Raw genomic sequence first — 23,893 nt, forward strand, 5'->3', positions numbered from 1 at the left:
GTAACTGCCTTCTTTCAGATTGTGATGGTACTTGTGAAGGTGAAGACCAAATCAACAACTTGCTATTCAAATCAAAATCAGACTGAGGAGAGCAAATTACCTTTCAACAGCAGAATATATTCTGCATAAATACAATTTTCCATTGATTCTTTGGGGGCCATAATCCCACCCAAGTGAAATGAAGCAGATTTGCTTGACTATTACTTGAAAAAAAAACATAGAGCTCTTTTAGAAAATGTATGAGGCTTTACAGCATAGGACTATCTTTCTAGACATGCCAGAGGGTGAGAATCCAGACTGGGGCTTTTGGTAAAAATGAACTATGTTTGAACTATGATTTCTGTTCTCATTGACTGTAGATTTCACATCATTTCTGTCTTCTTTGACAGTGGGTTGATATGAATCTAATAAAATTGAACTTTCAGTTAATAAGGCACAATGTCATCCATTCTTGACTTCTATTGTGAAAAATCTATCGTGTGCAATTGGATTTTTCTTCGTTGAGTGATCTTATTAAAAGATTAAAGCATTTGAGTGACAGATCAGAAACAATGAAACAAGGATGGTCCAGAGGAGATAAAATGCAATTTATACTTTTAAGATTATATTTAAATTCTGTTTTGTTTCAAATCATTTCTTATTGTGGCAGTAAAGTACAAGTTTAATACAAATCTTGATGTTTTTCTGGGTATGTCCGGGGCAAATTGGAAAATAAATACTATCAACCTAAATTGTCTGAGAAGGGCCACATTATTTCTTAGTTCCTAAGTGGTTTGTCCAAATGGCCTGGTCAGACTGACAAGTTCATTCACTGGTTGCATGTTAAATTGGTCCAAATGTGCATTCAATTGCCTCGGAATGTAGGCATTTTTTTTTACTAAACTGGGCGCTTTATCACAAGAAAGGTAGAGCTCCATCTCATTCTAATTGCCCGTATCAGATGATCTGGCAGTTTGCATTCTCTTGGGAAGTGTTTGAGCTGCTCTGAAATTTTCATGGAGCAATTGAAATACCCACAGATGTTATGAATAATGGCAAGGATGTTGGCCAGTGATTTTCTGGTGGCCCTGACTATCACACACTGAAATATAAAACATGGTGTTTTGTTTGTGACTTCTCTTTCATTATTTTAAAAGACTCTTGCATGTTGTGAAACCATTCACCCATTTAGTGATTTATGAGTGGTTTCCACTAACTAGTATTTGCAAAGTAGATTCAATTAATACTTCCCATCTTAAAGGAATAACAGTACTCTCAATGAGTACAATTTTCAGTCAAATTTAAATGACACGAATGGCACAAGATAATGTGATTTGGCATAAATTGCCACTAATCTCTATTTGTGACTAAACATGGAGAGTTAATATTGGCCTTCAAATAACAAAATGACTACTTTTATTTTATTGGCATTTTATTCCACTATTTTGTTTATTTTTCAGATTTTAATTAAATTTGTGAGATTGGGCAGATTATCAAGAAATCCAGTTCTAATCAATTCTTGTTCATCGACTGGTGCACTGCTTAACTTAATACTTTTCTGTGAGAGCACTGGACAAGAGAAGTGACCAAAGATTCCTTCAGGGGCATTCCTTTAGCATCAGAGAATCCAGATCCACATGAAATTACTAAGAAATACAGCCTGCAGCTCTTGACTGGGTTTGCTTGAGATTGATATTGGGATTAAATATAAAACTCAATACTCATTGAACCCTGAAGCAAGAGCTAGCCCTAACTTAGCATTTAAAAATCCCCAGCCTCTCTCATGGCTACAGGTCAATAGCGACACTGCTGAATGCCCTGCCTTACAAGGTTCACTTCAAACCAAGCACAGGGAGAAAATATATGAAGGTATAACAAAATATCCCTTTTTTTGTCTCAAGATCCCAGATTCTCAACACCAATCCTAAAGAGCTAGAACAAATCATAAACCCAACTGGAAATATACTTGTGAAAGAACAACCCATTCCCAGAAAATGCACCTTCCCCCATCTCAGACCTTTTATCCATTTTGAAGTTAACTCATTCAAAACTGGAAGCTCACATGTAAAATCAGAAGCCAGAACAATTGTTGCTTCAGTTTGCCATTCTCTCGGAAAGCACTAGAATTTCTGCCAACTAAGAAATATTTATTTTTTAATTAATGCTATATTTAGTAGCCATATAAGCATGCTATTTCAATTCCAACACACTTTGTTCACTATATGTTATTAAAACTTTTCATAAGAAAAATACAGAAATTGCAATTATAGAGCAACTGAAGGCTGGAGATAAAATAGCTTGTTTTATACAGCAATCATTTAATGTAACCCTTTCTGATTATTTGGAACTCTGATTTGGCATCTGTCTTATTGAATGTTGATTCCCCTTCTGCCTTTATCATGCCAAGGTCCCAGTGCCCGTTCCCTTTGAACTCACCAGAGCCCTAATACCAGCATTCCCTTACGTGGTTCTGATTCCCATACTTCCTTTAAATTTATCAGATTTGCAGGAAAATGTATTGCACAATATCTAAAAAGAAGTAAATCAAAGGTGTGTTTGAGTATTAATTGGAATAATCTATATCTAAATAATATACCAGACTCGAAAGACCATAGTCTGGAATGTACAAGATTAACAGTGTTTTGCTGTTTATGTATACATGGACATATAGGCTGATATGTATAATGATTGTACTTCAAAGAACAATACATTTCCTGAAGAAATATGAACATGCATATGAGTATTATGAGCTTCCATTTTAGTAAAATGGGATTATCACTGTAAGGCATAGTATAGTCAGGAGGGACTGAATGGTCACTATTAACATTTAACAATTCACACAAGCTCCAAGCATAACACAAGTCACAGCCCAGTGATAATTCGATACTATGGAAGAACTGAGGGAAAGCTTGTCACAGTCTGTTCCAGATTCGATGCATTTGCAAAGACATTGTGATTTTGCAAGGGAGAACCATGCCGACTACTGGAGATAAAACAGTTCTTTGAAGCAGCAGCCATTTTTGTGGAATTCAGAGCAAAGCGTGCTCTGTGAATGATTGGGCCTTTTAGGTGGATTGACCTCTGTCAGGAGGGTATTTTTGGGAAACAAAGTGCTTCATTTTGATTGTGACTAACAATGGAGGTCACTTGGAGAGACTGCTTCATTTTAAGTGTGACTAGCAGTGAAGTTAGTTGGAGAGACTGGTGTCACGGTCTTGGAAGCTTCGTGGAGGCCGCCCAGTTCAAGTCTTGCCTACAAAAGGATGAGGAGCTCGTATGGATGGACATTTCTTCAAAGGCAATGCAAGAAGAATTAGTGAGTCTGTAGCAGCCACAACTCCAGTCTTCCCATCAGTTCAACATTAATTCTGGGCATCAAATTTCAAAGGCCTACACTTCAACACTGAAGTTTAAAGACTGAACTTTGAAGTAAATTTCTGGATTTTGGCCTGGAAAACAAACACACACACACGCGCGCGCACACATAGCTGGGGACGGATTTAGTGTTAAGGATAGTTTAAAAGTTAAGACTATAATTTAAGATTTAGAAATAAAATTAGTGTTTTAAAATCAAATACTGTCTGGTTCATTGCCTATTGCTGCTTATTACGTGCGTTTTGTAACAGCAGACACACACACACACACACACACACACACACACACAAATGAAATCTACTCCAATGTTGAATTTTAAATAATCCATTCATTAGGTGGAAGGGCAAATTTTCAGTGTAATTCACTGTATAATGAGCAGCAGACAACATTGTCCATCCACACAAAGATAAAATTATTAATGTGATTTGAAGTGAACATGAAGATAAGCATACACACGTATAAAAGAAAATCAGTTTGGATCCTCCATATTGATGTGTGAGCACAAAGTACATATGAGCAACTTATAATCTAATCCTAATAATGAATTTTTCCTTGCAATATATAACTATCAAAATGTCTACACTTGCAATTTATGGATGATTTGATAGTTTTCAGACATTGGTCTCAATCTTGCTAGTAACGTAGCTGTGTTACATAGATCTCAGAACTTCCTGACTGGCTTCAGTACTGGATTCTTCATTGACTCAAGTGGCAGGTCATAAATATTTGATGAGATTCTGAAGTAGTTAAATGGTTATGCTGGAAAATCTCTTCATGGATTGTGATCTAATGAAGGATAGGGGAGCATATTGAATTCAGTGAGGAATGTTTTGGACCAGTAGCAGATCAATGACAGAAAGAGCTGTGGGATCGGGATCGGGATCAGGATAGTTAGAAGGTAGTTGCAGGAGGCTGAAGAATGTTTGAAAGACTTCCTCAAGTCAGTGGATTGGGTAGTGTTCCAGGACTCAGCTGGAGACATGAATGATCACACCGGGGTTGTCACAGACTTTATCAAAACAGCTGTGGACAAGTGTATCCCCACCAAATCATTAGGGATGTTTCCCACTTAGAGACCCTGGATGAACAACAAAATCCAGAACCTGCTGAGAGCCAGATCACAGGCATTTAAGTCCGAAGATACAGATCACTACAGAAGGAGCAGGTACAACCTACAGAAAGCTATCTCCCTGGTGAAGTGGGGTTTCTGGACGAAAATGGAAACAATGAAGTATACCCTACAGCTGTGGCAGGGCCTAAATGACATAACCTGCTACAAAACCAAATCTGGTTCAGTAGGAGATGGCAAAACTTCACTCCCAGATGAATTCAATGCCTTCTCTACCCAATTCAACCACAAGTACAAGGAAGAACTACCACTGCCCAACCCCATTTTCCCTGATGATCCGCTCCTGTCTGTATCCAAGGATGATGTCCAAGCTGCCTTCAGGAGAGTGAATCTGAGGGAAACATCCGATCCAGATTGATTACCCGGTCGAGTATTCAAAATCTGTGGGGACCAACATTCCAACATATTCATGGACATATTCAATATCTCACTCCAGCAGGGTGTGGTACCCACCTGTTGGAAACGGGTCAATTGTACTGGTGCCAAAGGTTGTATAAAAAAGGGCGATGAGTCAGTGTATAGGAGGGAGATTTAAAGCCTGGCTGAATGGTATACTAACTACAATCTCTCACTTGATATCACCAAAACTAAGATGTTGATTGTTGATTTGAGGAAGGGAAAACCAGAGGTGATTTATCCAGTGATCATTGGGGGATCAGAGTTGGAGAGGGTGAGCAAATTTAAGTTCATGGGAGTCACTATCTCGGAGGATCTTTCCTGGATCTAACACATAATTGCATTGTGAAGAAAGCATGTCATCACTACTACTTCCTCAGGAGTTTGCAGTGATTTGATATGTCATCAGAAACCCTGGAAAATTTCTGCAGATGTGTGGTGAAAAATATGCTGAATGGCTGCATCTCATCTGGTATTGGGACACTAATACAGGAGCATAAAGTCCTGCATAAGGTAGTAGACACAGTCCAGGACATAACAGGCAAACCACTTCCCACCATCAAGAACATCTACAGGGAACTCCGCCGTTGGGGTGCAGCAAAAATCATCAAGATTCTACATCACCCAGGACACACACTTTTCTCAAAGCTACCATCAGGAAAGAGGTATGGGTGCCACTAGACTTGCACCACCAAGTTCACGAACACCGCTACCTCTCCACCATCAGACTCCTCAACAACCCACTCAATCAGGGACTCATTTAAGGACTCTTATTTTTGCACTTTACTGATTTTTTTTCTGTATTGCATAGTCAATTTGTTTACATTTCTTAACTTGTTTTAATGTGTACATTGAATACAGTTTCTTTTTTTGCAATGCCAGTAAATGATACTGCCTGGCCCACAGGAAAAAAGAATCTCAGGGTTATATGTGATATCATGTACGTACTCTGACAATAAATCTGAACTTTGAACTTTAAATGGGGAAAAAAAATTCCTTCTCAGCCTCCCATCCATTCTCATCCACCTCCCTCTTAGTTCTGTCCTCTTCCACATTTCCCATATAGGATTCTTCTCCCTCTCTCCCTCCCCCCACCACCTCCCCACCGCCCCCACATTTCCTTCTGTTCCATCTGGTCCCATCTGTCATTACCCAAATGCTTACATTATACCACTCTGGTCACCTTCTCGTCATATCAGGTTCCAGCACCAGAATTTTTCACTCCACGATCACCCCTCTCCATTCTGCATGATTCCAATTATTAGCTGTTTGCCATGTGCATTTCAGGATGGTCCCAGCTGAGTTTACTGCATGCATGGGAACTACAGGAGATCAATATTCCATGAGAAGATCAGCTTAAATGCAGCATCAGTATAGTCTGGCTGCTGGATGTAAATGTGGAATCAGTGGGCCCAAGGGCATGTTTCCCTCATATATAACTCTTTTATTCCACACATATCATTCTCATGCCACAAACCTGTGCCCTTTTAAGGAGCAATGATTTTGGCAACTAAGGTTTCCACATCAGTCACTGAAAGAGATAGGTAACCTCCATTCTTTATCTGGGGCAGTTAAAATCAATGCCATTCCGAATTACTTTACCTCTGCATTCAGACTTAGACAACATTCAGTCATTGGCTGAGAAGTGGCAAATATTGTTTCAAATCCATAAGTAACCAAGCCAAAAGAGAAAACAAATCAAGTCTGGTATATTATGACTCAATAATCATGTGGCACTCCCCCATTTAGAGTCTGTTTTGTGATCCCTGTTGTGCAAGCTATTAAAGCTGTAAGCCAGAATTTCATAATTTGATAAATAAAATGGGTGACAGAAACACATGAACTCTAAAATTTATTGACTCTTTGCCATTGTGCTTCACTCTAGTGAATGTTTCCCCAGTTATTCACCTGCCCTACTTCGAGGTGAAAGTAAGGTGGTATGAGGTACTAGTAAGAACGTGGCTAATGCAACTGGATTAAATCAGCAATCTTAGTAATATGAACTACCAGTAAGTTATGTTTACCTCTCATTCTGCTACATCTAGCAGTGCTCCCTCTGTGATGCAGTCCTGCTGTGGAAAGCTTCATCCATGAAATGGAGGGCACCGTATGGCCTTGAAGGTTGAAGTATCTAGGATGTGCCAGCCAACTGTGGGCCACTGTAAGATTGCCAGTGAAGAGAACACAATTGCCCCAGAATAGCAGGGGCAATTGTACCCCTGTCCAATTCTTTCATGAAAGCCGTCATTTTGGTTGCAATACATTAATTCACATACTTCCAATTTGACTTGTGAAAAATATTGACTAACATCCAACAAATTAGAGTCTTCAGAATTATGCCAGTAGACTGTATTTGTGCTACTATTTAAATGGCAGGGAAAGCAGATAATATGTAAATCCAAGATATGATCTTGGAGGAAAATACTGAAATGAGATGTCTAACCTAATTACATGAATTGAAAATGAACTTAAGCAAATAGAAATTCTTGCAAGGGAAGTGTACAATAAAACAGCTAAGAATTGCAGAATAATTTAATTGAGAGGAGTGAGTCATGTAGGACACGATTGCAGATATGAAGCTGGACCACTTTGTAACCTATTATATCAATGCTGTAAATCTAAAATTCTCTTTTCTATATGAATTGAGTCATTTTATTTCAAGCCATTTCCCATTGCAACAGACATTTGCTCAGCTGGCATTTATTGTTTCTTCAGTGTTCTCACGCATACCTGCATTGTTAAAGGTGAAATACCACTGAACCATATATTAAGGTGATTTTTTTTATTCCATGTCAATCTTATCATTAGTTACTCATATATGTCTTTCCTTCCACCTTTCCCAGAATGAAACTATCAATATATTAGATTAACAAATGATCTAGAGAAGGTTATTGAATGGAAAAAAATCATGGGTACTTCTAATGTTAACATTTTTATCGTACAAATTTTAGCAGAATGTCAATATGTAAAGTAAAAGTCTTTGATAAGTGTAGAGAGAGGAATACATATTTTTCTCAAATATGTTGAACTACAGGTTTAAAGCACTACATTTTTGCCTGAAACCAATCATGAATTGTGTAAAGCAAGTATAAAATGCTTGAAAGTTACATCAGCCACACTTGTTCTCCATTTGAACAAAGAAAGTTCCCGTCAATTGACATTAAGTCTGGCCCACATTATTAAGTTTCAGATTGCTCAGATAATTTGGTGCAGATTTCAATCACTAAAAGGCTTTCTTCTACATTCTTTTTTTCCTCATACGATCTCCTTTATGAATCATTCTCTTACATATACAGACTGCCCTCTTTCTCTATCACTTGGCTCCTCTCACGTCCTGCATGCATTTCTGTCTGTTTTATTTTTCAGATTCGTCGCCTTTCCTTTTCATCAGTTCTTACAAGTTATCCAAACAATGTCTCCGCAGTCTGCCTTCCATTTAGCTTTGACACCATTTGTTTCCAATACTTCCTCTGCACTGCTTTCACTGGAACTGCATACAACCACACCAGTGCCTCCCCAGTCCTAGTTATTAGAATTGTAATGATAGCGATCATGGTTGCATTTGCTATTACCAAGGTCTTAAGGATATAGTTCCTGTTCGATTATACTTGGCTGCCAGCAGAGGCTGACAAAGAGCAAGAGACTGCTGTATGTAAGATCTGTAATGGAGGCTTGCAGCCTCATGGGCTGTTTACAACAACTTTAAAGTAAAGAACCTTTTCCTTCATCCATGTGTTGTCTAAGAACTCTCACATACGAATACAAGATGAAACATGGTGTCAGAAGTGGGAAATACTTTAAAAGGAAAATCTAAAGTCAGCAACTGATCAGTGAAAAGAAAATAACAAAGTGAAAAATGGAAGGATTATTTCCACCAGCGATACTTCAGTTGTCAGGTAATATGGCTGAAAATTTGAACAGATTCAAACAACATTTTGGATTGTATTTAGTGACAGTCAAAGCTGACAGGAAAAGTGATAAAGTGAAAGTGTCAGTTTTCTTACATGTCGTGGGTGATGAAGCCCTGGAGGTGTATAATAACTTCACATTTGCTGCTGAAGGAGACCAAATGAAACTGGAAAAAATAATGGAACAGTTTGAGGCATACTGCATATCAAAACATAATGTTACATTTGAGAGGCACAGATTTTTTATGTGTACAGAAAACGGAAGAAAGTATTGATCAGTATGTGACTGAATTGAGAAGAAGAAACAAAACATGTGAATTTGGTGGACTGACTGACTCGCAGATAAAAGACAGACTTGTGTGTGGTATTCCAGGATAATAATCTAAGGGAAAGACTGCTAAGAGAGCAAAATCTAGACCTGGAAAAAGCCATTGCACTCTGTAGGGCTAAAGAAACTGTAAAATTGCAGGCAAAAGAGCTGTTTAGTAAAACTAGTTGCAAAGTGGATGCAGTGAGCAAGAACAGACATAAACCATTTAACAAAAAAGCATGTCAAAGTGGAAAGAAAAGCATGGCCAGTGAACAAAATTGAAAGGCCATGTCATCGATGCGGTACACAACACTTTCCAAAAAAGTGTCCAGCATATGGTAAAACATGCAATATGTGCAACAAAAGCAACCATTATTCCCACTGCTGTAGGGACCAAGTGCAACAAAGCAAGGTTCATGTAATAAATGAAAGGGAGATGTGACATTGTGACTGAAAACAAAAAAAGAAAACAGAGATTGGATGTTGAGATTAAAAGTGAATGAAATATACATTTTGGTTAAATTGGATACTGGAGCACAAATTAATGTAATATCAGAGACTGATTTTAAGAAAATTAGACCCAGACCAAAGATGTATGGAACAAAAGTGAAGGTGACAGGATATTCAGGGACCGATATACCAGTGCAAGGAGAATGCATGGTCAAAGTGAAACGAAAGGACAAAGAGCATATGCTAGCATTCATGGTGGTACCAAAGGATGTACAGGCCATACTAGGTTTAACACCCTGTGAAAAACAGAACCTGGTAAAAAGAGTCCTCATTGTGGAAAGTAAAGGAGAGACAACCTATGATGAACTCATGAAAGAGAACAATTACCTTTTTCAGGGTCTAGGCTGCCTTCTAGGAGAACAGAGTGGATAAATGTGTGCCACTGATAATAAATCCATGCAGAAAATTTTCATTTGCTCTTCAAAAGCAACTAAAGACAGAGTTGAACAGGATGGAAAGCCTGAACATGATTCAAAAGATAGATGAGCCAATGGAGTGGGTGAGTTCACTTGTTGTGGACAAAAAGAATTTCCTGGATCTAAGAGATCTAAACAGAGCAGTAAAGAGAGAAAACTTTAAGCTTCTAACATGTGAAGAAATCATATTATAGTTTGCCAATGCAAAGTTTTTCAGCAAGTTAGATGCATCATCAGGATTTTGGCAGTTGAAATTAGATGAAGCAAGTTCAAGACTCTGCAGATTCAATAGTCAATTTGGCAGATACAGATTCCTAAGGTTACCATTCAGAATTGCCTCAGCTCCTGAAGTGTATCACAAAACTATCCATATGGTCTATGAGCACCTGGACGGAGTTGATATCTCAATGGATGACATCATAGTATGGGGTACCACGAGAATGGAGCAATGACGGAGACTAAGGAAAGTCCTGGAAGCAACAAGGAAAGGAAACCTGAAGCTGAATAGAGAGAACTAACATTTGTAGGAGATATTATTGACAGTGAGAGCATCAGATCAGATCCCAGAAAGGTGTCTGCTATTGGGAACATGCCAAGGCCACAATGCAGAAAGGATGTACAGAGGTTTAATGGAATGGTGAACTATATGGGTAAATTCATATCGAACATCTCAGAAAAGATGGTTCCATTGAGAAGACGAACAGAAAAGAACACGAGCATGAAAAGTCATGGAGGGAACTAAAGAAACTGCTCACAGAGAAACCAGTTCTGAGGTTTTATGACCCAGTGAGACCCATCAAGATATCATCAGATGCATCACATAGTGGGTTTGGTGCAATTCTTCTGCAAAAATTTGATGACTGGCAACCCACTGCGTATGCTTCACGCTCAATGACAGACGTGGAGATGCGATACGCTCAAATTGAAAAGGAGCTGCTCGGCATCACATATGCCTGTGAAAGATTTCATCAGTTTGGGTCAGGACAAGCAATCAATGTCGAGACTGACCATAAGGCCTTGATTGCATTGCTCCAAAGAGGAAGTCACCCATGGTTCCCACATCTGACACCCAGAACAGAGCACTAACCCCCATAGGCATGACTCTGAATTCTAAACTTATTAAGAAAGGCAAATTATACAGCTTATCTTCCTCCTCGCCTGCTTTCGCCAAAGCCTGTTGAGCCAAAGCCTGGAAGTCCCAAGTCCCACTCCTTCACTGAGCTACACACTTGCACAACTAGACCTCTTGACTACCAATGGACATCCCTGAGTCCACAAATCCACTTTACCATCTAATAATCTGAAACCTCTTCTTTGGCTTGGCTTCGCGGACGAAGATTTATGGAGGGGGTAAAAAGTCCACGTCAGCTGCAGGCTCGTTTGTGGCTGACAAGTCCGATGCGGGACAGGCAGACACGGTTGCAGCGGTTGCAGGGGAAAATTGGTTGGTTGGGGTTGGGTGTTGAGTTTTTCCTCCTTTGCCTTTTGTCAGTGAGGTGGGCTCTGCGGTCTTCTTCAAAGCAGGTTGCTGCCCGCCAAACTGTGAGGCGCCAAGATGCACGGTTTGAGGCGTTATCAGCCCACTGGCGGTGGTCAATGTGGCAGGCACCAAGAGATTTCTTTAGGCAGTCCTTGTACCTTTTCTTTGGTGCACCTCTGTCACGGTGGCCAGTGGAGAGCTCACCATATAACACGATCTTGGGAAGGCGATGGTCCTCCATTCTGGAGACGTGACCCATCCAGCGCAGCTGGATCTTCAGCAGCGTGGACTCGATGCTGTCGACCTCTGCCATCTCGAGTACTTCGACGTTAGGGATGAAAGCGCTCCAATGGATGTTGAGGATGGAGCGGAGACAACGCTGGTGGAAGCGTTCTAGGAGCCGTAGGTGGTGCCGGTAGAGGACCCATGATTCAGAGCCGAACAGGAGTGTGGGTATGACAACGGCTCTGTATACGCTTATCTTTGTGAGGTTTTTCAGTTGGTTGTTTTTCCAGACTCTTTTGTGTAGTCTTCCAAAGGCGCTATTTGCCTTGGCGAGTCTGTTGTCTATCTCATTGTCGATCCTTGCATCTGATGAAATGGTGCAGCCGAGATAAGTAAACTGGTTGACCGTTTTGAGTTTTGTGTGCCCGATGGAGATGTGGGGCTGGTAGTCATGGTGGGGAGCTGGCTGATGGAGGACCTCAGTTTTCTTCAGGATGACTTCCAGGCCAAACATTTTGGCAGTTTCCGCAAAGCAGGACGTCAAGCGCTGAAGAGCTGGCTCTGAATGGGCAACTAAAGCGGCATCGTCTGCAAAGAGTAGTTCACGGACAAGTTTCTCTTGTGTCTTGGTGTGAGCTTGCAGGCGCCTCAGATTGAAGAGACTGCCATCCATGCGGTACCGGATGTAAACAGCGTCTTCATTGTTGGGGTCTTTCACCAACACTTATCCCCTTTCTCAAAATAATTTACAAGAGGAGATACAACCTCATTTTTAATGTCTTCCTTTCCCACCAGCCAGAAAAAGAGAAAGAAAACCTTCTTCCAACGTGAAATTGCAATTCAACTTCCTACTTCCAAGTTAGTGAATGTCATTTGATGATTAATAATATCACCTCCTCAATGTTGGAGAAGATGAAGGTTGGGTGAGTGTTTTCCAGAATCTTCTTCTTTGGCTTGGCTTCGCGGACGAAGATTTATGGAGGGGGTAAAAAGTCCACGTCAGCTGCAGGCTCGTTTGTGGCTGACAAGTCCGATGCGGGACAGGCAGACACGGTTGCAGCGGTTGCAGGGGAAAATTGGTTGGTTGGGGTTGGGTGTTGGGTTTTTCCTCCTTTGCCTTTTGTCAGTGAGGTGGGCTCTGCGGTCTTCTTCAAAGGAGGTTGCTGCCCGCCAAACTGTGAGGCGCCAAGATGCACGGTTTGAGGCATTATCAGCCCACTGGCGGTGGTCAATGTGGCAGGCACCAAGAGATTTCTTTAGGCAGTCCTTGTACCTTTTCTTTGGTGCACCTCTGTCACGGTGGCCAGTGGAGATCTCGCCATATAACACGATCTTGGGAAGGCGATGGTCCTCCATTCTGGAGACGTGACCCATCCAGCGCAGCTGGATCTTCAGCAGTGTGGACTCGATGCTGTCGACCTCTGCCATCTCGAGCACCTCGACGCTAGGGATGAAAGCGCTCCAATGGATGTTGAGGATGGAGCGGAGACAATGCTGGTGGAAGCGTTCTAGGAGCCGTAGGTGGTGCCAGTAGAGGACCCATGATTCGGAGCCGAACAGGAGTGTGGGTATGACAACGGCTCTGTATACGCTTATCTTTGTGAGGTTTTTCAGTTGGTTGTTTTTCCAGACTCTTTTGTGTAGTCTTCCAAAGGCGCTATTTGCCTTGGCGAGTCTGTTGTCTATCTCATTGTCGATCCTTGCATCTGATGAAATGGTGCAGCCGAGATAGGTAAACTGGTTGACCGTTTTGAGTTTTGTGTGCCCGATGGAGATGTGGGGGGGCTGGTAGTCATGGTGGGGAGCTGGCTGATGGAGGACCTCAGTTTTCTTCAGGCTGACTTCCAGGCCAAACCTGCAGAGCGCAGTAATGGACCTTTCTCATATCATCAGAATCAATACAACAGAGATAGAGGAGCAAACAGAATGGAATAAAGTTCTTACAGAAGGCAAGCTAGGACAAAGAGAAATCGATCCAGCTGTGGGAGTTCGTCGGCATGTAAAGGATTTTAATAAGCAGCTTATCCCCTGAGATAAGGGGATAGGGGATCTGAGGTTCAGAAAGGGAAAGGAAGAGTCATAGATTGATGTTTTGATAGTGAGGGCAGGGTAGAAATTGGCAGTAAAAGTAATGAAAATATTGAGTTCTGCATAAACATATGAAGCAGCACCAATACAGTCATGAAAAGTATATTCAATGCTCAAGATGGTTCAAAGTACACTGCAACCAATTACATTTTAGATCTATTTTTCTCTTGAAATTCTGTTGCTATAATAAAGGAAATACCACAGCCAATTCTTACCCTGCAAAAGTTCATGAACAGCAGTCTGTTAATGAGCAACTTTAGATCAACAAAAGAGGATTCATGTTGGATTGGACAATAGCATTAAGTTTCTTAAGTCAGTTTTGACAAAGGATCACAGACCTTAAACCATTTATCATTTCTCTTTCCACAGATACTCCTGAGCTGTTGAGATTATCCAGCATTTTCTGTTTTTATATCTTTACAATATTGCTGTGGGATCCCTAACTTGTGTTTGAGAATGTAGTTAAGGTGTATATTTAACACTTTATCGAAAAGACATCACTTTGGAGAGTGCAATAGTCCATCTGTGGTGCAGTGGAGTGCCAGTATACGTTTATTTTTTTTAAGTTTAAGTTCTTTATTTTGTGTGAGTGGAATAATTCCAAGTTTCATTTTATTCAAAAAGTTATTTTTTTAATATAGTAATCGTGGGAATATTTTCAAAATTAGAGTGGAAACAAGTTATCGACAGGCAGTGCCATTGATTCTGCATGGATATAAAATTTTCTAATTCAGTGGCAGATAAAGTACAATCTGTCACTTAAACAAATTTAAGGCTATCTTTTCAAGTGACAGATTGCACTTTATCTGCTGGTATAGGTATGAAAATCAGTGTTTTATAATGCATTAGTTAATTTATTGAATTAATGTCATTGTTGTTTTGGGATAAAAATATTCTCAACTGGATTTTAGTCATTATTTAAATAGATTGTTTTCAGGAGATGTTCATGATTTAAGATTCCATATCTCAATCAATTTTAGGATGGTCTTGTAACATGGGTGTTACAGACACATCACTTTCAAGATCACACCTGACCATAGTTTTCAGTAGCACCAACTTTCATGTGTCCAAGCACCTTTAAATGAATGAACATCTTAGTATGTTACAACAAATAGATTTTTTTTATTTTAAATTGAAAGATAAAATGCAAATGATAAAATTTAAAATGCATATCTGACTATAATAGTCAATGACTAATTTTTAAACTCCACGATTTTTTATTGCTGGATTTACAAGTTAGCAACACCCACTGAACCAAATGCATATACAGCCTTCTGAGAATCGCTTCTGCCTCACCTATGCATATTCGGGTCAGTGGGCAAAGAAATAATGTTTTAATTAAGATTATTCACTTCTACCAAAACATAAGAATTATTTTGTTGAAATAAATGTCATTTGAGATATCTTCTTTTTCAGACATACCCTTGGAATCAAGGATGACTTCGAATTTAATTTTTTGAGCTCCGAAGTGACAAAAGCAACTGATGTGGGAAATGCAGACTCATTCATTGATGGGGCAGGAATTGGTTGAAGGAGCAGGTAATTAACTTGTTAGGGTGGCGGGTTCCTTCCACCGCTTGCTCTCCTTGCATCTGATTCATGGTCTGAAGTCTCGGTAACATCCTGAATATTCCTTCTCCACACTGAGTATTCGGAGGCCAGAGTTGACAGGCATCATTGGGGATGTTGCATTTTCCAGAAGTGTAAATACTTGAATCTTTGTCTTATTTGTCTAGTACACTCTTCCCACGACATAACTAAGATTAGAGTGCCCGTTTCAGATTTCAGATTTATTGTCAGAGACATGACATCACATACTAACCTTGAGATTTCTTTTTCCTGTGGGCACGACAGAATTACCACTAATTGGTAGTGCAAAAAATATACAGTACACAGTGTAAAACATGTAAACAAACAAAGAACTGTAAACTGACTGTGCAACAGAGATTATGTAGTACTGTTTTGGGTGTCTTTTGTCATTCATCCTAACCTTTCAATGTAATCAAAGAGTAAATAGGGCCACAAATATATGGAATAGAATAATGGCCAGAGATAGTATATTAGCATTACTTTGGTGTCCTTCCAATAGAGGAGTTTGCATCAAAACATTATGATGTTTCTCCAGTGCCTTTTCTATGCAAGCCAAATCTCAGAAGCCTATATGGAGGTCTCAGATTCCTGCTTCCTTGTATCAGTTTTGTACCAGGTCTGAGGTCTTCCTATCAAATAACTTTCACGGAGGAATAGTGGACACCATGAGCCACAGTTTCTGAATGAGCAGGAAATGTAATTGCACTGGGAATTCCCATTTACAACACAATTGGGGGAAGAGTTTCACAGCTGTTATTTGCTTTAGTTTCTGAATTAAAAACAGCTTTAGCTGATTCAAAATTACATTTGCATTTACACATTGCAGCAATTAAGATTCTATTTTGGTCTTCATACTTATATTTATTTAGGGCTTCAATTGCATGATGCTTTGTTTTGTAATTGAAAATCAAGCTTTTCCAGAGTGAAGCAGATAATTTGGCTTTACTTTGGTTATCCAGCTTGCTTCAGTGAAATTTGTACTCTTCAAATGACTTCCACATTAATGGGTGCACAAGTTGATGTCATTCCCTGAACAATACAACAACACAAATTTTGAACTGTTTTGTCCTGGGGTTACCTGTCATTATGTATTCCCTAGGCAATGATGCTCCAGACTGAGGGCACGCCCAAAGTTGCACTAACAATTTTGTCTTAAAAATGTCTATTGTGACTCAAGCCACAGACCCACCTTCAAAGCACAAATAACCAAATTAGATTTTGGATTTGGCACTCTGTATTCTAGCATTCACTAAGAGGCAGTGAGTTTTTGAGATGCCTCGCTCTCCCATATTGTAATATCAGAAATATATGTGTTTTATTTTATCTAAGAACATAAAAGGTGCTTGATATTTACACATCCATTCTTTTATTTCTAATTTATCCACAAATATGAACAATAAAATTTTCACCCGTATACCCACCTTTTAAATTAAAGATGTATCATAACAAGATTACTTTCTGATAAACATCAAATCTGATGCTCTATATTTTGATCAAGTTCAAATTACATTAAAGGTTTGTTTTAAACAATTTCCCAGTAACTTATTCTAACCTGGTCAAATCCAACAAATGATTCCTGTGAATGACTTTACATGACATGAATACAAGGCAACTTAATATCACATTCATGAATCTAGATTAACTTCATTCAATTTTTTTACGTTGATATTCATTCCAGTAAAGTGAATCTGTGGAAGTGTTTTTTTTTGTGATTATCTGTGAGATAGAACACAGCACAGTCTCAAATTTCTAAATAGAAAACATTTAACAATAATATTAGCAAGTAGGTCACACAAAGAAAGTTATGGTATGGAATCAATAGGAAGTAGAAGTTAGCTTAACTGTGGTGATTAAGAAATTAGTTAAATGCTTGAGAAACCAGGAAATTATCGATTGGTCTGGTAGACATGAATGGCCTATTATACTTGCATTTATCTAGGGATATCTAGAGTGTGTTTCAAGACAGTAAAGGCAGAAGCCTATCCCATGGTTCTTATTCAGATTTCAAATTTATTGTCAGAGGACATACATGACATTCACATACAACACTGAGATTCCTTTTTCCTGTGGACACGGCAGAGTTACCACTAATTGGTAGTGCAAAAAATAAACTGCACACAGAGTGAACATGTAAACAATCAAAAAGAACTGTAAACAGATACCCAATGTAAACAAACTGATTATAGTGAGAGCAACCAAAAAAAATCAATAAAGTGCATAAGTAAGAGTCCTTAAATTAGTTCCTGATTGAGTTTGTTGTTGAGGAGTCCGATGGTGGAGGGGCAGCAGCTGTTTCTGAACATGGTGCAAGTCTTATGGCATCTATACCATTTTACAGATGGCAGCAGTGAGAACAGAGTGTGTGCTGGGAGGTGTGGGTCTTTGATGATTACTGCTGCCCTCCGATGGCAGTGTTCCCTGTAGATGTACACAATGGTGGGAAAGGTTTTGCCTGTAATATCCTGAGCTGTGTGTCCACTACCTTTTGGAGGGCTTTATGGTCGTGGGTATTGATGACCGCATACCAGGCCATGATACAGCTGTTCAGCACACTTTCCCGCAAACATCTCTAGAAATTTGCCAGGGTTTCTGGTGCCAGACAAAACCTCTGCAAAATCCTGAGGATGTAGAGGCACTGATGTGGTTTCTTTTTGATGCCGTTGGTGTGTTGTGTGCAGGAAAGTGTGACTTCCAAGAACCTAAATTTGCTCACCCTCTCCAGCTCTGATCCCCAAATGATCACTGGATTGTATACCTCTGGCTTTCCTTTCCTGAAGTCAACAATCAACTCCTTAGTTTTGGTGAGATTGAGTGCAAGGATGTTGTTGGTGCACCATTCAGCCAAGTTGTCAATCTCCATCCTGTACGCTGACACATCCCCTTCCTTTATACAACCCACTACCGAGGTATTGTCAGCATATCGAGTTACATAGTTGTAGGTATAAAGTGAGTAGAGCTGGGGGCTAAGAACACAGCCCTGTGGTGTTCCAGTACGGATGGAGATTGTGGAGGAGAAGCTATTACCAATCTTCACTGATTGTGGTCTGGAGGTGAGTAGGAGTTTGTGAATGTAATTTGAAACTAAAAATGAGCTCTTAAAGTTGGTTATTTTCAACACCATCCTAATCTTCCAATGTAGTTGGAGTGTAAATAGGGCCACAAATACTGGGAAAAGTCCATTTAATACATTATTCATCGAAAGGAGTGATCTATGAACATCAGAAAATATGTACCAAAATAAGTATTTGGCATGTTAAGCCAAACGGATTGTTTATAATTTCCACAGTTTTTTTTTCCAACAAAGAAACGGAGTTCAAAAGGCTATGGTTCACAATGCTGGACACAGCTAAAAGTAAAAAAACACAGTAGATTTGGAAATTGGCAAGAAAACACATGTAAGGTATTTATTGTGAACTGAGATGGAAGAATAGAGCCAGTTCAACAAAGCACTGACTACATAAATATTAATAAAATAGAGAATCTGATGAAACATTGATTCGGAGAATGGGGAGACTGAATGTTCAGGAGGGTTATCAACTGTTCACCAATGACTTAATGTAAAAAGTATAATTAAAAGACTATTGGCATATTAATATAAATTACATCCAATAAACTGGAAAATCAGCTGGTCTAGCACCACCAAAGTGCCATTTGTCAGATTAATGGAGTTTGACTGTAGTTAGACTGGCCATATTCATATAAAGATCATCAGAATCAGTTGGAGGGAGGATATCCTATGAAAGGTAAAAGAGTTCCTGATTACCTCAGATTCTTCCTACCACCTACTGGTATAAGTCAAGAGTGAGATGTAATACTTTCAACTTTCTTAGATGTGTGCAGGTACAACACTTGAGAATCTCAAACCTATTCAGGTCAAAGCCATCCACTTAATTGGCAACCTAGTCACTTCCTCAACTATTCAATCTCAACACCACAACAGTGTGCATTGGCTATAAACAGGAATCCTTACCCAAAATGGCAACAAGCTGGCTTTGCATAACAGCAGTCTGTTTATGTGGCAGCCTTGTGCAAAGTGTTCTGCAATGGACATACTGTAAAAGCCTTGTTATCTCGAATTCAAACAACTGGCAGCATCAAGCAACTGACAAAAAAAACATTGTAGAAAATAAAGAGGTAAAAAATAGAGAAGTTTGAAATTTGTGAACCTCGCCGTTAGTTCGCCAATTACGCAACACACAATCTCTAGCAAGCAGAAAATTCACTTGTCCGGCACTTACCAATCCCCATAGATGCTAGATATCAGGGATTTTACTGTAACAATGTTGGCAAATTCTGCTTAATTTCTGCTGGATTCCATACTTAATTGCATTGAATATTTGTGGTCTGGTAGCATAATAATCATGCATATCTGTCAGCCTTTTCTATGGCCAATGTCTTCTGAGTACTGTACAGCAGATCTCATCCCCTGCTTTTCTTTCTGTTTGTCCCAATCTGTGCTGTTCCCTCTTCCTTTCAGCACTTCTCTGGCAGTGTCCGTAACTGGTGGCTGGGTTTTCAGCTCTATTTAGTGGGGCTGTGACCATCATCTCTCTGCTTTTGTTGTTTCTCTGCAACTTCTTCAGGTTGCACCTTTTGACTACCCACAAGGAAAAGGACACAAGGGTAAGGGAGTGCTTAGAAAAGGGTAAAGGTGAAAAAAAGAGATATATGCATTTGGTGCATGGAAAATAAAAGAGATGTGATGAGTTGGAAGTGAGAAGTGTGCTGGGGGACTAGGAATGAAAACAAAATCCTTTCCCACCCTCCCATTCACTAATGTCTGTGTGACAGCTGCTCTGATAACACTTTGAGAATAAGGATGTGCTCAGTGTGTATTCCCTGTGAGATTTCAGACATTTGTGAGAAGTCCTTCATGTTTTCAGAGTTGCACGACCTTATCCTACAAGAGAGAGAGGGAAATAGGTCAATGGCTGCCATTGCTAAAATGCTGGAAGTTTGTACTGCTTCGAATAATACTACATGATTGAGGGTGAGGTGAAGTGCATGAAAATTAGTTCTGAATGATAGCATTTCAAGTCTCTGAACTACCTGCAAGACTGCATTCATTTCCTTGCTTATAATCACAAGGCATTGTCCTCCATTACTGGCTACTCCCTAGACTATATGCCCCAGCATCCTGTCAATGTAGAACCTACTTCCGAATTTGCACCTCGTCCAGCAAACTTCCAGAATAATGACTGAAAACTCCTTTCAAGTTACGCCAACCTTCATTGTTTCAGAGGTCCGATTCACTTCCTTCCACACTGTGAGCATCCATGCTGGCCAGAATACACCTTCCCCTTAAATGATGCAGGCTGACCTTAAGCAGCATAAAATGGCTTGAACTTGGAACAATAAATTCTGATTTGGATTCAAGTTGATGTACATGATCATGATGTCCAGTTTGAAGCTGGCAATCAACAGGAACAGATCATTTGAGCTGTCCTCATTAATCCTCTTACAATCCAAATTAATATTTAAATAACTAAACAGCGTTTTTATTCCATTGGCTTGTCAATATTCCCCTACTTGTGTTTACCTTTTAAAAGTTCATATATTTAAATGTTTATTGCAGACCTTCATATCAGTAGCAAATGGAAAAAATAACAACTCCAGGCAGGAAAAATCTGAAAGGGTGTGGATTTGCAATGAAAAAAGTAGATTAAAGTTTATGCAAGAATGGCCATTTATTTTTTATTGGTTAGTAGAATTCATTAAGGTAAGGCCTCCCAATAATTTTCTTGTGGGTTTATTTGGAGAATGACCAACTCCAATTAATTCCCAGTCATGGTGTGTAAAAAAAATGATCTATTTCATGATAAAAATCATTTTGGTCACATTTTTTTCCTTTTGGTGCGAATATAATCATGTTTTGCCTAAAGACGCATTAGCAACAAGTAGCTAACATCTATATGGATTTCAAGTACTTTGGCAATAATAAAATGGCTGCTTAGGTATCCTGTGAGAGCAATTTTAGTGTTATCACCTTTTAAACATTCTGTTTTGCTGATGCTCCTTGATAATATATTGTCAGGATCATTCAATGAAGTGTCGTTTACAAGAGTGTGAAAGATTTGTAATTCACAAACACTGCAGGTGCAAGTGAATTATATTACCATTGTAGTTCACAGCCCAGGTTAGCTTTCCTAACCTCTGACCTCTTGAGGATGTAATACTTGCACTGTGTGATTTGTCACAAGATGTGATTTCAACACAGTTGTGTGACTTAAGAATTTTCAAAATGTGCCTTGAAAACTTGAATCATTTTTGAAATCTTACATCTATGAAACAATTTGAATGTGAGATGTCAGAAATGTTTAATTTTATTGCATAAATATTTATTATATACTGAATTTGTTTCAATAGTGAGGTGATAAAACTATGTTGAGTCTTCAGTAGCTTGGGTTGAATAAAAAAATCTAATTGCTTCAATATATTAGAACAATTCTACTTAAAATAATTACAATAATGTTTGTTCTGTTACATTATAGTATATGACATTATCAGTCTTGATTTAAAAATGTTACAGTACATCGGCTTTCTCCAGTTTCTTGACCTTAGATGAGCATTCAATTTGAAAGTCAAATAAGACTCTAAAAGATTTTAGAAGTTAATACCCATATAAAATCTGAAATAGAGATTCTCAGAGCTTTTAATGCATGAGTTTTCAATGAGCTGTCAGCATATCCTCTTAACCTTGATCCAAACATAGCACAAATATCTGAATCCCAGTGAGGGAATGAGAATCACTTGACATCAAGGCAATATTTGACTGAGTGTGGCATCAAGGAGCCTAGTTACACTGACAACTATAGGCATTGGGGGGAGGGGGGGGGGAACCAGTCTCAGAGTTGAAGTCATGCCTTGCACAAAGGAATAATTGTGAGAGCTCAATCATCCCAGTTGCAGGATTTCCTCAAGCTAGAATCTTCATTCCAACCATCTTCAGCTGCCTTAATCATGATTCATGATGAGGTCTGAAGTGGGGATATTCACTGACCACTAAACAAAGTTCAATTCCATTTACGTTCCACAGCAAATAAAACAGTCCATATTCGAACACAGCAAATTCTCGGCAATGCTCAGCCAAGCTTGTTTAACTAAGCTTGTTTCATTTGCCTAAATTTAATATATACCCCTCCAAACCTTTCCTATCTATTTAGCTGAATTAATGTCTTTAAAATTCTGCAGTTGAATACACCCCTCCAGCATTTCCTTTCATAACTCGTTCCACAAACCCACCACCCTCTGTGTGTAAAGGGTGCCCCTTGCATCCCTTTTAACACTTTTCCCTCTCACTTTAAACGTAGTGTTATGTGGTATAATTTTAGACCTGAACCCTGAAAAATGACTATAACTATCTACCTTACGTATGTTTCACACGGTTTTATCTCCCTCTACAAGGTGAGTCCTCAGCCTCCAGTGCTCCATGTAGAAAAGTCACAGCGTATCCAGCCTTTCTTAGTGCATGCCCACCAGTCCTGGTAGTGTTCTCATGGATCTTTCTTGCACTATTTCCACAGGACATCTTTTTTTTCCTTTATCTGGGTGACCAGAACTGTGCACTATTCTCCAAGTTTGATCTCACCAACGTCTTGTGCCACCTGCAACATAATTTCCCAGGTTATGTGCTCAATATTGTGACCAAGTGCCTCCACCGCCATGACTACCCAAATAATAAAATAAATCTGCAAATCATAAGATGTGAATCATATTTATTATCACTATTGTTTACACTCTCGCAAATCAATTCCTGAAAGGGGACTGAAGAAATAATGCCTAAAGAAAATTCTGTTGATCTTTCAAGATATTAGGCCAAATAGAACTCAATGTGGAAAAACAAAACAATGTTACTCTGGAGAGAAAAAAAACTGTATATTTCCGTGTGTGTTGACCAGCATACATCGACCCCCATTTTCAGCCTAATTTTAAGGTTTTTATGGTATATCCAGCATATACGTCGCCCCCATTTTTCAGGTTGTCTGGACCTCTGTTAGGTCTGCATTGTTCATGAATGAGTGAGACAAACACCAGACTGAGTCGAAATCAGGGTTCTTTGTTCTTTATTACCGGATTGTAACACTTGCGACTAACAAAGTTAGTCGGAGAATGCATTCTGCCGTTATCAGCAAAATGGTGATTTTTTATACCCTTGGATACATGTTTAGAACATCATCATATCATTACTTGTCCAATGACTAAAACTGTTGCTATCCTTTCCCTGCTAGCTTCCTGCCTCTCAATCCATCAATGTCTCTCTTATCTTGTAAGTACAAGGATGCATTCTGTTACTCCTTAGTACTGGGTGACTCCTTCTCCGGTCCCATCTCATGATGTTTTACCTAACAGGAGTACAAGGACACCTCCCCTTCTTGTTACTGCCCTGTACAGGGTAACTCCCTACACATTCCCATCTCATGATGTTTTACCTTACACCTCCCAGGAACAACCCAAATTTTTTTTTAAACAAACACCCCAATCACAAGT

General features: G+C 39.3%; 2 long non-coding RNA genes across 2 annotated transcripts in view; one reads left to right on the forward strand and one right to left on the reverse strand.

The window, feature by feature from the left end:
* LOC138742373 (uncharacterized) overlaps positions 1-23,006 on the reverse strand; it is a 97,834-nt gene extending 74,828 nt beyond the window's left edge. Inside the window, exon 1 of the long non-coding RNA XR_011344117.1 lies at positions 22,772-23,006. This is a non-coding gene — a long non-coding RNA (uncharacterized lncRNA). The remainder of the gene's footprint in view (positions 1-22,771) is intronic.
* Positions 8,572-23,093, forward strand: LOC138742372 (uncharacterized). The gene is made up of 3 exons (XR_011344116.1): positions 8,572-8,775; positions 15,233-15,355; positions 22,930-23,093. It is a non-coding gene; the product is annotated as an uncharacterized lncRNA (long non-coding RNA).
* Positions 23,094-23,893: the final 800 nt, after the last annotated feature.

The sequence above is a fragment of the Narcine bancroftii genome, chromosome 9 (assembly GCF_036971445.1).
Source record: "Narcine bancroftii isolate sNarBan1 chromosome 9, sNarBan1.hap1, whole genome shotgun sequence".
NCBI lineage: Eukaryota > Metazoa > Chordata > Chondrichthyes > Torpediniformes > Narcinidae > Narcine > Narcine bancroftii.